Raw genomic sequence first — 16,877 nt, forward strand, 5'->3', positions numbered from 1 at the left:
AGCCCCAAATTTCACAGCAGCAAATCAAACGTTTTTGTTTTTTTAATTTTTTTTTATTAAACTCTTCCTCTCTGTTTTCCCTACTCTACGGCCCCCTGTAGCATTGTGCACACACAACAGCGCCTACTGATTGGGCTTACTTGATGCACGTACCCTGACATAAAAAAAAAAAAGAAAAAGCTGAGGAGAGGAGATTTTCCCATGTCACAACGGGATTGAATGTGGTTCTCCAGAAGAGGAGGGCCTGAGAGGATTATGTGGCTCAGTGGGCGCTGTATTGTGTGGGGAGTGGATACAGCAGGTACCCACCGAATCCCAGCCAAGAGACAGACACAGTGTTGCTAGGGATAATGTTGCCTCCCAGCAATTAAACTCTGGAGGTTTTGGAGTGGTTTAGGAGGAAGCTTGTTAAATTATCCCATCGCTTCATTCCTCTTTTTCTCTCTCAGTTACTCTGCCTCTCCGTTAACCACATTTCCTCCCTTTTTTTTTTTATATTGCTGTTTTCCTCGATGAGCCCGATGGAACTGTAGGGGGAGTCTTTTGCCTTCAGTACTTCTCTGTTCAAATTGAATCCTCTGCATCTTTTTCAATCACAAATCAAATGCACTGAAATTGAAATGTACTTTTCAAACAAGTGCACTTACATCCTCCTCCTGTCTGTTTTTACATGACACCGACAAAGTCAAGAGCTGCCTGTTGATTTTTTTTTTGTTTCCTCTGAATAAGAGAGAGAGAAACATTCGAGACAATACAACTTTGAAGAAAAGTCACAATTAGCCCAATGTAAAACCTTGAACTCAGGATTTATTCAGAAGACGTCACTAATAATTTAACATCACTTGCGACAAACACTAATTTATGGTTCATTTGTATTCAGAAGCTGAAAGCACAGATTTCCTCTGCTTTCTCATTATATGACTTAGTATAAGATGGTTCCTGTTGACTTCCTTTATTTATTTCACATTGTTTACTTTGTCAGTCATTAGGCCGGAGCCTGCCTTGTTTTCTTTGTGCTCATGAGACCTAATTCATTTTTTGGGTTGTTTGAAATTTTCTCCATCCATGTTTTTTTTCGAAAAATAACGACAGTTTACTTTCTTAAGACCCCATACACCTTGCTTCAACATAATTTACCAGAAAATATCTTCTGTCATTTGCCTATAATGATATTTATTATAACAATAAGTATGATACTGTTCCATAATTTGTGATTGTATCAATGACAGACCTGACGTTACTGGCCTTTTGATCCATTTTATTCAGTTATCTTTCTTATTTTTTCTTTTTGCATTTCGCTTGTTCTGTTCGTATTCTTTTTTCGTTTTCTTTTGTGTATTTCTGTGTGTGCGTGTGTGTGCGTGTGTGTGGATTCAGATTCAAAACTTTATTGCCACACAACTCAGTGTGAGTGTGTGTGTGTGTTAAATATGTTGTCTAATTGTCAAAATATACCTGTGTTGAGGATCCCCTTGAAAACGCGAAGATGCAGTTCAAGGGGTTAATCCTAATAAATAATTTCAATATTATTTCAATATAAAATGCACCTGGTATCCCGATACTATGTAGATTTGATTTTAACCTGAATATAATTGCACCTGATATTATTGTGTCTCCAGTGTCCACAGTGAGATGTGATTGTTGTGTTCTCTCACATAATAACAAAACAGACCAAAGGATAGAAGAAGACGGTAACAATCCATGAAGCAGCGTTACTGTTTTTTCTTGTTTATCGATCGTTCTCGTCTTCACTCCATCCACAAGTGTCGTGAATAATATGAGGGCTGAGGAGAGGACAACTTCCAGTGTTTACAGGCTAATGGCTGCAGCTGCCTTGCTGGTTTGGCCGATCGGATCGCACTGACCTTTGAGCAAGCCTATACATAGATGTGGTTCTTCAACAATCAGTTATCTGAAGGATCTAATTGATTCAACCTTCTGGCGACACAACAGTAGACGTGTTCTGCATTAAATGAGATGGACTTGCTGTACATGATAATTCTCATTATCAGTTTTAAAACAGAAATGAGCCACATTCTGCTCATATTCAGATTGATGATTTTAATTCTGGTCATAACTTGAAAAGGTTTACTTGCTGTAATGTCAAGAAAACACATCACTTTCCCTCTACTGTCCATTGCTGCAGCTCCTCTTTTCAGCCGCTGTCTGAAACTCTTGGTCGTAGCTCTTGTCTCTTTAAGGCCCCCCTCCTGATAAAAGCCAGTCTGCTCCGATTGGCCAGCTGGCCAAATGTGTTCTGATTGGTCAATAGCTTCCAGCGTGTAGAGAATGTCGGCCTCTGCTTAACCTAGCTTTGTTAAGGGGTGTGCCATACGAGCCACTAGGTGTGCATTATGGTCCGGACTACACTGACAAGGTGTTACAGGAGCTTCTGTGTTTTGTGTGTGGGGTAGGAACTCCCTTTAACACAGAGTTTGAACTTTTTTAACTTTACAGAACTTTTACATTCACAAAAAAAACAAATATCTCACAAGAGAGACATATAAAGCTTTTTCCGTGTGCTTTTTGCACACGGAAAAAGCTTTATATGTCTCCTTTAAACTGATGCTAGATTCATTCTGTTGTCACTTTTGCCTTTGAATTCTTGTTTTTGGTTCCGTCCTCGTCCTCGGGCAAACAAACAGCCCATTTCAGAGGTCAAAGTCCACGGAATTCCTCTAGAAAAAAACATCCTCTCATTTATTTCCAAACGTGACACTTTGCCTCCTGATTCCTTTGGGACTGGTATGTCCGTAGTTCCAGGTCGGTTCCCAACAGTACAGCAGTGCTGAGTTAACCTTATTTCCGTACCCCTACACACACACACACACACACACACACACACACACACACACACACACTCAGACACACACAGCCCAAGGTAACTGTGGGTAGTATAGCCCCAAAGCTTCGTGGTCCAGGACAAATTGGTAGCAAGCGGCTCATTTACTCGGAGCCGTCATGAATGGACTGTGCCGTGACTGTGTAAACAAGTGCAAAGACTCCCAAGGGCATTCCTGCATAAATAATGACTCCAAGAGATGTTTGCCATTTGTACCACTCACTGGTTGCAGACATGGGTCAGCTAGTCTCCTCTGTGGGGAGTCTTCAGTAAACAACAGCCGCTGTGTCCATTAACGACTCCGTGGAAAGTTTACCTGGTCACAGGTGCAAGGGGCTGGTCTCCCAGGCTCCGGGATATTGGGAATTTGTTTGGCTTCTTTTGGGAGCTTTCGGTTTTTCAGACACTTACTTACAGCCTTTCTAGCCTTGGTCTGAATTGTGGTAGAAGTTCCAGTTCAAAAGTCGACTACGGTACATGTTTATATTTGGTTGGTTTGTGTGCACACTACCTAGTTTAACACAAGCCGGGACTTGTGAACCAAAGCCGCATGGACCCAGCTTGTTATTTTGCCATGAGCCTTCTGTTTTGTCATCCTGCCAGGGGAGAGATTTTTTGGCGGCAGGTGAGGAGTCAAAGCGCATCACATCCCCCTGTCATTTTAGAGTATGGGCTTTTTTACAGCCGTCTCGAATAACACATAAAGCAGCCTTTGAGTTCAGGCACCATTTATTCTTTTGGTTTTAGCAGTCTTTGCAGGCATGATGAACTGGGGAGCCCCGTGTGTTTTTGTTGTTGTTGATGAATTTCTAACAACTCCTTCCCGGTTTTCTTGGAAGGAGGATAAGAGCGAAGTTATTAATATTCCTGAATTCATAATATTCTCACCTCACCAAATGAACCACGCTGAGGAATCCATCATTCTGAATTTGATTAAATTGCTCCGAACCTTCTCTTTGTGAATGCACATGAGGTTGACGTTACAGGGGGCAGTGATGTGACTGTAAGCTCTGCTTTTTGTTCTGGTCACAGTTTGTGTGTGAATGAAAGTCCTTCACAGGTAAGAGATCCAGCCGCTACTCATTTTTGGAGTTATTTCTTTCCAGATGATAAAGTTCTCTAATATGGTTGCAATGAAGCCATGCATATTCATGGTGCCTCTCATTATTATACTTTGAGCTCTGGGCTTTGCTTGGAAATGTAAACACAGACATGTTGATTAAAGATAACTTAGGTCTCCTACTTCAGGTCCTCGTGGCTTAAATGTTCATGAGATTGTTAAAAAATATATGTTTGTTGGATCAATATCTCTCCTGCACCACAAACTCAAGACTTTAAAAATTGACGCAACATTAATCAGGCGAAGCCGAAGCCTGAAGAAAATATATTACATTTTCCATTTAGCATTTTAAAACATTCGATCCACCATCCAATTCAATGTATTTAGGCAGAGGTAGCAATTACTCTACATGTGCTGTATATAGTATTTATATCATAGTATCTCATGCTTTATACACATGGATGGATTATCATGACCACAGGCCCTTGACACAAACTTCCCACAGATCCTTCCCCACACATGGTGCAACACATACCACAGATGTATCACGTTACTTTCATTATTTAGTAAATTACTGCGATTTTAGGTCTTTCATGTCATGTACAGCAAATGTTATGCATCTTTAGCAGTTAGTGTAATCTAGATCCAGTCTAGTACAGAGCCACATACGACCAAACTAAATTGCAGTGAAAACTTTCCAACCTAAATCTCTCGTGTGGCCATTTTTGAAGAAAAGAACCAAGAGCCAACTCCCAGACGAGTTCCAAATCACTGGCCATGGGGGGCATCATGTACAGTCGTCCCTGCTTTATCCTGGTCCTGAGTTCATTTTCAGTCCTGGACATTTGCGAGTAGGACGTCTCTCCCTCACTGGTGCTGACAGGAAGCATCAGATACAGTTATGTATGTCACACATTGTATTTGTTATAACATCAAGTGATTTAATCTGCTAATTTCCAAGGCCCTGGGCAAGTACCAAAAGGTCATTTGTAATTGATTACAGTTGTATGCTGTGTGCTCATGGCCCAAGTATTCCGGTTCTTGTTATTGTACATTGATTTCCTTCTTTTCCTTTTTGGCATGGTTTAAGGTTTGCCTAATCTCTATAAACAGATTTTGCATTCGATGCAGAATCTGAAAGCGAGGGACAAGATTTTGGGGCTGGAAGCATTCAGATTTCTCGCTTTGGTTGCCTACAGGTGAACAGTCAAGAAGTGGAACACATTGATTGAAATATATTTGTTATCTGCTTTTTAATTTATCTGAATTTAATTTGCAGATAGCTGTTGATAGAAATTAGCCAAAATGTCGTTGGTACCTTAAACCCTTGCAAAAAGTGTTGGACTTTGTGTTTTGTGTGGAGAAGCGTTCAACTTGTGATATAAAATAATCTAGTCGTGTACGGTGAACAGACGATGGCTAATTCATTGTTAGATGACAACTGATGGGCTCTGAGATTGAGGCGTACGTACCTTCTACCTAAATAGACATACCATGCTAACATGCTAATTATTGGCTCATTAACACTGTGTTAACTGTAATCAGCAAGATCTGGAATGTCAGCGAATATAGCAGTGATGACCCTGGATAAAAAGTCTGATGGGTCGAAGCTCTGTGGGGAGATGTCATCTTGCGACATTGAATGTGTGTTGCCATCCAACATTTTCTGAGGTATTTGACTGTGAAACTAAAGTGCTGGACTGACCCACTGACCGTCATCCCCACAACCAAATAACTGCTGTGGCAAAAACTGAAGCAGATAACTGCACTGTACCTCCTCGCCTCGACTCTGCTCAGGAAGCAGTGGTGCACTGACCTGATATCATCTCCAGCTCCGTGAGCCTTATGTTCTTTTGACTGTGGTTACCGCGCCTCAGTAGCTGCCGGGAATACTACTGTCAGCTATACTGTTTTTAGACGGCCACCCAGGCTGTGAGCAGCACTCCAATTGTGTTGCATAATTGTGTGGCATATAGGTTTCCGCTCCAAGCGTGGGTTTGAGGGAGAATAGAAAGCAAGATGATGTGTCGGTGGGAGAGAGGGGAAGAAATAAAGAGGAAGACAAAACGACACCCACTCCTCATTAGCTTAAACATTGCGTGTATCCGTTATCCTGTAAGATAACATTTGAAGAAGAGGATGGGGGGGGAGCGGAAGCCCACATCTACTGCGCCACAACATGGGATGGAGATATAAAACAAATCTCCACACTTAGACTCTGCCATCTGTTCATCTTGGAGAAGAGCATGCCTTTGCGACACTTTTTTCTCCCCTCCCTTAGAAACCATCAAGCTCTCAGAAACCAGACAGCTTGACAAAGTGACACGCCTGGATGCCAACCCTGCGGCTGCATGTTTTCTTTCTCCTCTCTCCTTTAGAATTTTCACTTTTTTCCCCCCCCCCACCAGATAGTTTGCATATCTAAATCCAGTTTTTGATAGCATATGTGAAATACAATGTGACATAATACAATTTGAGCCTCATGTGAGAAATGGGATTATCTTGGTCGTGATTGTCAGCGCTGTGTTACAGTAATCACTTTCTTCCAGGAGCGAAGACGTGACTCACTCACAACTTGACCTGCTGTCATTATCTATTCACTCTGACAGTATTTATGCATTTGGCTCGATATTTTTGTTTTGCTTCAGGTGAATTAGAAATGAATTCGGAAATAGAATAAATAAATAAAGGAATGATGAAAAAATGAGTAATCCCCCTGCAAATTGGAACAAAGAGTACATCCCACCAGCAGTAAATCCCCCACTCTTTCTCTCTGGAAATGCTGTGGATGCGTCAGAGGAAGTGGTCGATCATCACAGAGCAGACAGGCATGGGCTGCAGCTCCGTGCTCTCCACAGCCAGACGAGCTCCCCAGTGGGCTAATTGATACAGGATGTGTTCTCCAGGTCTCCAGAGGAAGGTCACATCACATGAGTCCAACGCACTGTGTCGACATACAGAACAAACCTAAAGCCTCTATTTCTATGATGCCAGAGATGGGGAGTTTTTTTTTTATTCTCTAATATTGACACCTACTGTTTCCACGATGGTTCATTTACCAAGTTCGATATCGTGTGATGTTAACCAGAAAAAAGCAAAGTACATTTTCGCAATGCATCGCGTTACTCGTGCACACACAACGTGAGCAAACACAACCCGCAAGCATTCGCCCATTCTCCTCCAGAAAAGGCGAGGAGGACAACTGACAGAAGTGACTACAATTGCTGGTCTTGTACCTGTCGTGGAAATGCTGGAAATGTCACAGCTGCCACGTGTGGGTCCACGAGACCATCCGGAGACGCACACAGCTCGGGGAATTTCACCGTCCTCTCCAGGGGCTGCGTACGGATGACTGCCGTCTCCAGTGCTACCTGAGGCCAACCGGTGGTTAGTTAGTTTGATGGCCTGCTAGCTCTGATTGGTGATAATGTAAAACGTGGTGGGTTCGATAGACCGGAGCGCCCAATGGGAACGCAGCCGCGAAGCATCTTTTTTTAAATTTTTTTTACAACCAATATGGCTGCTGGGGAATTGACTAACACGACAGTATTACACAAACTATATAGTGCATTTTCTCTATGACTGCACTCACAAACATCTGTCGATATGCTATGTCACATGTGTCTTTGATCTGATCTGCTGTAATTGAATCCAATTTTGCCCAGAGGCGTTCTGGTCTGGAAATTGAAAATGGACTTTACCCTTGATGTGTAATTGTATGCTTGTCTGTTGACAAGTGTCATATTTGTCAGGTCTGCAACAAGCAACTGTTTCCTTGGATCTTTTTTCGAATAGTCTTGATTTTATTTACTGCCACGATGCTGTCTTCAATTTGCTTGTTTTGTTCAGTTCAGAACCTTAAGCTTTTAAATTGACTGTTATGTATGCTAAACAGAGAATCAAAACATTTGGGAAGCCGGAACCAGAAAATGGCGTGCTCAAAACTAACCCCTGACACGATGTTGTCACAATAATTTATTTTCAATCAATTCACATCCTAAGTTCTAAGGACCTTCTCCATGTAGTTCTCTCCCTTAAGAATGTAGAGCTACAGCCCATATAACACCACTGACATGCATCTTCTAACACACATAGGCCTGCAATTAAAGCGAGTGATGACTTGGGAAATACAGCAGAGAGTTAAAACAGGACAGAACAAGCGAGACATGAATCACCTCTCCTCCTGACTGCCATGGATTAGGCGGAGCACATGTGTCTCTGTGTTTTGGGCACTGCTATCTGGGCGATACACCCCTCCCACCCGCCTCTGCCAAGAGGTGACACATGGCCGGCTATGCATCATTTTTTGAGTGTTTGGCTGGAGCCTCGTCCTCTCTCCACGGCCCCTCAGCCTGCTACCACAACCCGTAAAGAGGACATCCATCAGGACAGGTGTAATTTGCCATGCAGTCACGCTTCTCTGCTAATACAATTTGTTAAGCAGTTGTTAAGTGTGCGTGTGTGTGTGTGTGTGTGTGAATACACAATATGACCCTTATGTTTTTCAGGGATTCGTTTTTTGCTCTGTTTTCCTTGCTTCACTTTTAGTTCGGAATTTATTCTATTTTCATTCACGTCCCTTGAACTTTCAGCAGTTTTTCCAAGGACACTGACGATCGTAATTCACCCGTTGGCTAATTAAATTCAGTTTTATCAAAAATAATTAAGAATTTGCTCAAAGAAAGGCGAACTTCTCTTTTTAATACTGTTGAACATGTTCTAGATTAAAAGGGCCCAGAGCTTTCAACTCGCAGAGATGCGATGATAATTTGCAGGCTTAACTGGTGTTTGCTGGGTGAGAGTGACATGGCAGACGATGATGGCCCACGCTATCTACTCCAAACTGTGACATTGAGCTGACCCAGAAAATTCTATGTCATTAAATGCTTCGAGGATTTTTTTCCGTCACTGACCGCAGTTTGTGCCCAGCTCGGCAACACAACGCTTGTTTCACTCAGAGTTTTGAGCGTCTTTTTTTTTTGTGTCTGTCCTGCTGTAATGAAATTCTACAATTACTGGACTCTTCAGGGCCTTTCTTTTTTCTTTTTCCTGCTGTTTTCCCCAGTCTTGCATCACAGTCACAGCTTTGCACTGAATGCTACCAAATGGGTTTCCTCGATAGCCTTACACAATGCAGTTTAATTCTGGTTACACAACACTAGATGTCACTCCAATGTTTCGAGATTAGTTTGATGTGACTGCATTTGCCCACAACCTAGGCGGACATCCCCGTTCGCCTTTTAGTGCGTTTCCACACATCAGCGTGCAAGCTTTCACATCACATTACGTCACACAACCCCCCCCCAGTTAACCACGGATCAAATGCTTGTGTCATCCAAGTCGAAGATGCTGTCTCAGATAAGCAGATTTTAAGTGTGTGTTATTTGAGCAGAAAACTGAAGAGGGGTTAGCACTGTGGTGTGATCCTGGGTCTCAAGGGGAGGCTCCCGCTTGTCAGAATGTGCTGTTGCAGGATCTTCCTGATGAAGTCATTAAGAAGTCATTAAGAAACCATTAAGAATCATTAAGTCGGCGAGGTGGCACTCCAATGCGCGCACAGCGAAGCGCCAGGCATCAGGAAAACTTGTTAATCACGCAGTTTATTTGTTTCCCCAGTGTGAGACTGTAAATACTATGACAGTGTGTTGAAGTGTGCATCCTAATGAAAGTCTGTATTAGCTCCTCTGCCAGTGTGTGAACGCCTGTCTCCAGAGGGGCCACTCTCATCATCACACGATGGCTGCCTCCTCACCAGCGAACCCTCTAAAGCAATAAACACGAGCACGCGTTTTCTGATTCCGTTCACTCATTTTCCCCTTAATCGACCAGGTGCCTGATTTATATAATGGCAGAGGTATGCGCGTTGTTTTTGTCCCCTCTCTTTCGATTGTTGTGATCTTTGAGCCGTGCGCTGTCATACGTGCGAGGGTATGCGTGTGGCCAAGTGTCTGCACTTGTCAAGCATATAGGCGCGCCCTCAGTGTTTTTCTAGCTGATTGTCTGCGACCACTAGAAGCCCCATACTGTGACAGGTCGGGGGGAGGAGGGCGCTGCTTGAAAACCCACTGAAGAGCTCTTATCTTACTCATTAGGGCTGAGCGAGATGTTGCCTTCCCCCATAATTATCTCCATACAGTAAATCTCTCATTAGGAGGTCCCTCTAAACCGAACCCCTCAGAGACACGGGAGCTATATGCAGGGTGAGGAGGGAGGGACGAAGGCTCAGGTGCCTCCTGAAGCTGCTATCAGCCAGAATTAGACTGCATGGGGTGAAAGCTGATGTGTTATTTGAAAAAAAAAAAAATGCACAAGTTAACATGATGTATATACATCATCAAAGTTACAGATGAAGTAAAAAACAGAACCAAATCATTTTGGGTTCAACAGCAGTTAGTAGCAGCTCTGAAAAACGAGGTCTAGCAATGAGCACTTCAACATGATTTGTAAGCAGCGCAAGACAACAAAGTACTTCAAAGAGGCTGAATCATCTGTTCCCAAATTGGAGGCGCATCAGTCAAAAAAAAAAAAGAAAAAAAGCTCTTTAACTTGTCAAGGAGACAAAGTTTGAAAAATCATATGCCAAACAGGTAATATCATTTGTGGAAAGGAACTCAAAGGCTGCAGGATGTGGTGCTCAGGGTTGCCATCAGCGTGATGGCTGACTAACTAACCTGAAGTGGCAAAGAGGAACAGCCTAAGCTTCCCATCCTTTCTTTGATTTCTTTTTTTTTGTCTTCCTGTTCGGTGCTTATCTCATATTTCTTCCACTTTTGGTGGCTACAGTTTCTGTCATGGAAGTAATTAGCTGCGTTGGCTTTCCTCAGGTTGCCTAAAAACAACACAGGCGTGGAGCTGAAGTAAACACGTTTCACTTTGAAACTGTGAGAGGCTGCTCAGGTCCTGATAACCAAGAAGAGAAAAGAAAAAAAAACAATATGCTGCTTTTTTTTCATTCGATATAATCTGTGCTTACATTAACAATAAAGCATGTCACTTTGACAGAGGAGACTGCTCTTCCTTCTCCTTTTTTCCTCCCGTTAGTCAGGGTTGGTTTCTTTCATCCACGATCACAATCTTTCTACAACCTTAACCAAGCAGCTACTGTGGCTGTAATCAGAAAACAGTCACATGAATCATTTTTGTAGGGGCACGGTGTCGTCCTGCTGATAGCGACATCGTATCAGGAAACACTTAAAGGTTGAGAATTCTTGTCTTCCCTCAAGTTCATTCTTGACCTTCAAAACAGGAGTTTGATGACGCTTTATCTCTTCCCGACGCTTTCAGCAGCGTCTCACACAGACGTCCTGAGTTCAGGCCCAGATTTACTAGGTGCTGGTTTATGGGGAGAGAGCAGGACGACTGGAGAGGACTGTGAGGGATGGGGGAACAACCGTGTCACCTAGAAATTACATTTTTTTGTACAGCTGAGCTGCAACACAAAGTGCGTTTTGTAGAATCGCACACATGATACGTTTTGTAGGAAACATAATCGCAGCCTGGATCATGTTCAGAGGCAAAAACAAATTTTAATTAATGAAGTGCTAAAGGTTTTTAACAGAGGTGGAGCTGCGAAAAGTTGGTTGGGCTGTCACACATCCGCAGGTTCTGTCTGTGGTTTAGGTTTAACAAAAGCAATGTGGTTAAGTTTTAGGGAACAGATAAACTTTTTCTTTTGCTAAACCCATTAACTGGAAACAAAGTTGGACAAGGTGTTTTTCTCCCGCTATTCAGAAATGAAGCCAATACGAACGCTGTGGTCGTGGTGTGGAGCCGCGGTATCAAGGTTCTGCCGATACATGCTCTAGACCAGTGGTTCCCCAATGGTGTTGAGAGGCAAGTCAAGGTGTGCCATGGGATTTTGAGTGAAATCTGTGAGGTGGGACTAAAAATCTTCCTTGGTCGCACCGGTGCGCCAAACATTTAGCTGGTGTGTCTCTGTATTTGATCGAGTCGTCTCGCTTCCTCAGCTCATCTCCTCGGCGGAGTTTACACTCACACACACAGGCCCCAGGCTGGCCCCGCCCCCACTCACTCACACACTGACACACGTGAAGCAGAGATGAGGTAGAGGAGGAGGTGAACGAGGTGATGTGATGTCGAACGGTGGAAACAAAAAGTGTGAAGAGTTTCCACTATGGACCATCTGCTTCAGGACCAGAGCAGAAGCAGCGGTTGGTTAGAGTCTCTGTCTGAGGGTCCACACTCCTGCTGACCTGCGCTCACTTTACACTTTAACAATAAACACCAACACTCACAAGTTATTAGCATCTGGACAGGACAGACGTTTTCTTTGTATTTGTTTGATTCGCTCAAGAGTTGATGAGACACGTATTTAAACTCAATGAAAATGTGACAAGCAGACACACACAGATTATTGTGAAGGTCCTACCTTAATATTTTTAAGAATGCACCAAGCTGGAGGTTTCCTTCCAGTTAACATTGGTATTGTACACTGAAATATCCTGAACTGAATCTATATTCCAAAAAAATGCAATGGAATCAAACCTAATGCATATAGGAACTGTCAAGAAAAGGTGTAATAGGTGTATTACTATGGTGCCAAAAGGCAGAGAAATTATTTTTGGATGCATCGAGATTATGTGCTGGTTCACCGAAATGAAAAGGTTAGGCGCACCAGTGCAACCGATGTTTAAGTTAGTCTGGAGCCCTGGTTATTTTTATGCACAAATTTCTCAATACAGAGGTAAATAATCTAACTTAAAAAGTAATATAAAACAAACTTTCCGCCGAATTATTAGTGTGACACATCGAAGACCTTGATTGACGGCCAGTGTGAAAGAGAACAAGTTAAAGTAAGAGAGAAAATGGTTGATAACAAGGGTTTTGCATGGATAAGAATACAGGTGTGCTTGTGATCGCATTTACATTTCATATCAAAGTTGCGCTCTCAGTTGAGTTGTAGACAGCGTTGGGCTGAAAGCTGTTATGGACCTTGTGCTCACGTTTTTTTTCTGTTTTTTATTTTAAATTTTGATCACACGTGAATTGCTTTGGAAGACAATGACGAGCAAAATGTTTTTTTCCATTTACTGTGGAGGACATCTGCTCAATAAATTGACTCTGTTTTCCCAGCCAATTTGTCCGGTCATTCTTCCAGACTTTAACTTAATCTGAGGCGGTGTATTGTGGAGTTTTTCCAGTGCCTTGTTCACAGATTTGAAGAGGTGCAAGCCTGGATGCTCGGCACTTTGATCCCTCAGAAGAAAAAAAAGAAACAGCCGCACAGCAGCTCCAGCACAATAAATATCTGTCATCTCCTGACATGTTCCAGGGTTCCTGTCCAGCTCTGTGGTCCCTGAATCATTTAATGCCTCCCCCACGCCTGCTGTGGCCACACATCCAAAATAAACAATAAAAAATGCAGGTGTGTTAAACAAACCGCCTCATGTGATCGCAGCCGAATAACTCCCTGTGTGAACGCTTACCGCTGCTCAGCTGTTTGTGGCCATTCAAGGATATTGACAGGACTGCGTTCAAAATACCTGAGAAGCTGCACGACAGATGGCTTTCAGCTGCCATATTTAGCTTATTTATACGTGTTTGTCAGCACATTTGGCTCCATACCTCTGCCCACTGCTTCACTACCAGAAGAAACACAACCCTCCTGCTGACCGCCTGACCCGGGTCATTCAACTTCTCTCAGGGATTAATCCATGTTGCGTGTAAACACATTAACTGGCAATTAATATGGAGATTCTGCTCCAGATGTGCTTGTAAAAGTGGAGTTTGGACTTGGCAAGCAGCTTTGCTGATCCATATGGGTTAGCCGCCGAAAGTAATATTCCACCTGCTCCCGCCGCCATTATTTTTCACACACGCAAACAAATGGCCCAAATGAGAGTCACGGCGTTTGGTTCAGAAGCGCTGACAGGGGTGGAGGGTGGAGGGGGGCAGGCGGAGGGGGCTGGGGTCTCACTCTCGCAGTGTTCACACACACCTGGTGAGTGTGCGTCGAGACGTGGCGGAGAGTCTGTTTTGTGCTCTTCCGTTATGCTAATGTCAGTCCTCCCACACTCGGAACATGATGATGTGAGGGTTTCATCAACAGCTGCAACTGTCTGTCTGAGTGAAACAACATTATTGCAGCACGAGTAGGCTTCCTGTCAACTAGTTAAACCTGACAAAACTTTCACTGTCGGATTGCATTGATAACATGGAGGAAAATGATGTAAAATGTGGAAATGGTAAAAGCCTGTAGCGGTGGCTCAATGCCGTCTGTGGCGTTTCAACTCACATGCAAACTCACACACACAAACACGCACAAACACACACACGCGCGGCCCAGGATTCTTCAACAAATTGAACCGAACTGTGCTAAATTACTTTTTTTTTTATCGATCCGGCTTATTTTCAGACCATGTAATTTAATCCTCCTATTACTCGGCCTATATATCATCTTTGTTTATAAAGAAAGGCCGATCAATAGAAAATAATAGTGACTCTCTTTGAGAATGAATCAATGTGAAGCATGATGCTGCAGTATTATCATTCAAAACCAGTGTGGCAACTTGATCTGCCTCAGATGTACTGCCACTGGTTTAGCGGTGTAAAGGTCTTATCTGACTGGCAGCATGGAGGCATTAAAACAAAACTAACAGAGGAACAAAATAACACAGTGAAACCGATTAAACTTGTGCCGCGTGTCAACCTGGCATTTTTACCCTCTGCTCCGGACGACTGTCACGTTCGCCTGTTGCTTTGCAGTCCCCTGGTTTCCTCAGTCAGGTGCATGCAGGTCACAGCTGAGATATTGTGTAATTCCTGCTGAGAGGATCAGGGGCATCAGCCAGCTGCAGACCGAGTGATTGCAGATACGAGCTCCGCTAACTCCTGTTCTCAATCAGGATTTCCCCCCCCCCAAAACACCCACTAATTCGGGATTCAGAGCAGCCGCATAACAAGTGGCCACTTTTATGTGACATGCATATTCTCATGTTTTGTAGTCGAAGAACCGCAGCACTGGCATCATCCACAAGAAGAGGCGCCATGATGAAAATATAGATGTATGCATATTTAAATGCTGCGCTCAGTATAAAGCACACGCATGTTGAGGTATTTGTACTGAATAATCAAGCTGGTTGCATCCGTTTCCATATTTCCCTCCTGCCTCTACTATAGTGTGATCACCACCGGGTGCACATTGACACTCATTTTGGACGTGATGTTTTACTTTTGCATTTCAAATAATGAATCTCAGATGCAGATGTTCACCTTAAGGTGCCTTCGCTCCCACCTTGTTTGGTCTGAACCAAACAAACAGGTGTGAAAGGAGCCTCGGACCACGGGACCAGAATTTTAGTCCGATCAAAAGAGGGGGTCTGAGTCCGTTCAAACTAGACTGAACCATGGATCATTTTCAGTGTGTTGAAACTAAACTAACCGGATCGAATGTCAAGACATGAAGCCTTGTTCAGACCCTCAGTGTGAAAAACGTTCTGAGTTGAGATTGTATCAATTCAATATTGGGGTAAAAAAACTAAAAAATAGTTGAATAAGTGCTACAAAACTATGAAATTAAATGTGGTATAATAACCAGTTAATTAAAACACAAATATATTCTTTGCATAAGCAAAAAGAAAAACACACTTTGACCATTTGAAGCTGTTCAACAAAAATAGTTTTTGCTCCCTTTCCTGATTAAGAAAAATATTCTTTTTTTCTCCAAATATTTTGCCAAATAATCATGACTACCAAATTAATATTAAGATGGAACAAACCAATGGAACTGTTTTCTCAAGGACTGGCAAATTACCCTTCATATTGTATTAACACTGGGTGATAGTTGGCAGTAAATGTGTTCTTAATTGCTTTATTACAAACAAAATGTTGTACAGTGGAGAGGACAGGTTTCAATGCGGCAGAAAGCGGAATTAACTGTTTCGTATGAATTGTCTTTGAAACATGTCTGACGGCAAATATATATAGTTTCTAAATGGCAACAAGTGAATCCCGCCCTCTTCCACACCTTCACCCACCTGGATAATGGCTGTGTACAGTGGTCGTTAAATTCACGGTTTTGGAAAGCTACTGTACATAAAATGGTGGACGATAAAAATCAATTATAAAAACCTAACCCATCTTGAGGCAGGAAGCAGGAAGCAGTGAGATTTGACCACCACTTGGTCACACAGGAATCACACTTACCTGGACCATATGTCTGCATGTTCATGTTAGAAAATTGCTTCTCGTTGCACTTTTAAAGGAAGCTTTGGCATCAACAGTAAGACACTAAAACAAGATACCAGGCTGCCCGCCGGTTTCCCAGTCACAGCCACGAACCTCCCACTCTCCGCCTCATGGGGTCTGTCCTCCAACTCGGCCCCGGATGGACTAGCAGTCCCCTGATGGTCGTATCCTTTCCCCTGAGGTCCGCCGTGTGCTGAGGGGTAAAGGGGAGATATTCACTAGCAGACGCTGGCCACAGTTGCTCTGCCTGGCATGAGCATCGTGTTGGCGCTGACCAGACCCGAGTCTTCCAAGAGCTCTGTCTTTTCCGGCCGGCCTGGGCTCCCGCATGGGGTCTGGCAATGCTGAGCGTGAGCTTGGCATCCCGGACAAACAACAGGAGGTGGAGGCATCCTCGCTCTCGCTTTCTCTCCCTCTCTCCCTCTCTCTCTCTCTCTCCTGATGATCTGCTCCAAGGACAATTTCCCTTCTCTGGAAACTGGCTGCAGTTACAAACAAAACAGCAGCAGTGTTTACAGACCTTCAAAAGGAATTGAACAGAACAAAAGGGGACTGAGGGAATAGGTCTGATTTGCCTGATTCGTATTGTAAAGAATCAAGTCCAGACTAATGAAATTGAATTCTCACTCGGATGCTGGGAATGTGTATGTTGTGTGTTAGAATCTAGAACACATTTGCCAGATTCTCTTCATATCTGCTAATGAAGGAATATAAACTATTAACATATGTTACTGGTATAATAATTAATGATTCATGTTCCAATCATAT

This window comes from Hippoglossus stenolepis, chromosome 16 (genome assembly GCF_022539355.2).
Source record: "Hippoglossus stenolepis isolate QCI-W04-F060 chromosome 16, HSTE1.2, whole genome shotgun sequence".
NCBI lineage: Eukaryota > Metazoa > Chordata > Actinopteri > Pleuronectiformes > Pleuronectidae > Hippoglossus > Hippoglossus stenolepis.